The sequence below is a fragment of the Notolepis coatsorum genome (genome assembly GCF_963971535.1).
Source record: "Notolepis coatsorum genome assembly, chromosome: 8".
NCBI lineage: Eukaryota > Metazoa > Chordata > Actinopteri > Aulopiformes > Paralepididae > Notolepis > Notolepis coatsorum.
In genome coordinates this window covers 74,875,078-74,876,749 of record NC_140172.1, presented here as the reverse complement: position 1 = coordinate 74,876,749, position 1,672 = coordinate 74,875,078, and the positions used below count along the sequence as shown (strand labels likewise).

The window sequence follows — 1,672 nt, the reverse complement described above, 5'->3', positions numbered from 1 at the left end:
GAGAGTGGCCACACCCTAGGCTTTATGGAAACATGGGAGCAGGCGTGGCCACGGGCAGATGCGAGGTGCATGTGAAAGTTTTCAACATGCGCACAATATGTGCACGAAAGATGATATATCCCATAAAGGCTAGAGCGAGACGCTCAGCCAGTATTCACATAACTAGGGTTATAGGATAACCTTCGTTATCAAGTTTACCAGTTATCACGTTAACCAGTTATCAAGTTTACCAGTTATCAAGTTTTCCAGTTATCAAGTTTACCAGTTATCAAGTTTTCCAGTTATCAAGTTTACCAGTTATCAAGTTTTCCAGTTATCAAGTTTTCCAGTTATCAAGTTATCAAGTTTTCCAGTTATCAAGTTTACCAGTTATCAAGTTTTCCAGTTATCAAGTTTACCAGTTATCAAGTTTTCCAGTTATCAAGTTTTCCAGTTATCAAGTTTTCCAGTTATCAAGTTATCAAGTTTTCCAGTTATCAAGTTTACCAGTTATCAAGTTTTCCAGTTATCAAGTTTACCAGTTATCAAGTTTTCCAGTTATCAAGTTTACCAGCGTTTCTGGTTTCAACCAATCAGAGCCATGATACTCTGGTGGAGGGGGTGGAGCCCTGGACGGACATGGATAAACATCCAACAGGGGAACAGAACATGTCTAAACAGCCAATCACAGAGCGGAAGACGGGGTTGGACATGATCTACACCATTGAAGACGTTCCACCCTGGTACCTCTGTATTCTACTTGGTCTGCAGGTACACACACACACACACACACACACACACACACACACACACACACACACACACACACACACACACACACACACACACACACACACACATACACACACACACACACACACACACACACACACACACACACACACACACACACACACACACACACACACACACACACACACACACACACACACACACGCACACATGCACACATCCACACGCACACGCACTGTGGGGAACCTGGCCTAGCTGCAGGCAAGTTCAACCAACAATTTAAAACATGAAGACTCACAGTCTAATTTTCAAGTTTAAAAAGAAAATTATATTTATTGTGAGGGGGGTGGGGGTGTGCTGGCTTCACCTGGCCTGAGCAGAGAGCAGATGAGACACGGTGAGGGTTAGTGGGGGGTTTAGGCTCTGGTTCTTAAGGTCTCCTTCTATAGTCTTTAGACACGGTGAGAGTTAGTGGGGGTCTAGGCTCTGGTCCTTCAGTCCTCCTTCTATAGTCTTCAGACAGACATGGTGAGGGTTAGTGGGGGGGGGGGGGGGGGGTTAGACCTGTCTCCTCCTCCTCCTCCTCCTCCTCCTCCTCCTCCTCCTCCTCCTCCTCTCTCATCACTACCTGACCTGTCTCCTCCTCCTCTCTCATCACTATCTGACCTGTTTCCTCCTCCTCTCTCATCACTACCTGACCTGTCTCCTCCTCCTCCTCCTCCTCCTTCTCCTCCTCCTCCTCCTCCTCCTCCTCTCTCATCACTATCTGACCTGTTTCCTCCTCCTCCTCTCTCATCACTACCTGACCTGTCTCTTCCTCCTCCTCCTCTTCCTCCTCCTCCTCCTCTCTCATCACTACCTGACCTGTCTCCTCCTCCTCTCTCATCACTATCTGACCTGTTTCCTCCTCCTCTTTTCTCATCACTATCTGACCTGTCTC

General features: G+C 47.1%; 1 pseudogene across 1 annotated transcript in view; it reads left to right on the top strand.

Moving 5' to 3' along the window:
* The first annotated feature begins 580 nt into the window (after positions 1 to 580).
* Positions 581 to 1,672, top strand: part of LOC311233489 (solute carrier family 23 member 1-like) — a 136,423-nt pseudogene continuing 135,331 nt past the window's right edge. The window contains exon 1 of the transcript XR_014621069.1: positions 581 to 750. The product of XR_014621069.1 is annotated as a solute carrier family 23 member 1-like (transcript). The remainder of the gene's footprint in view (positions 751 to 1,672) is intronic.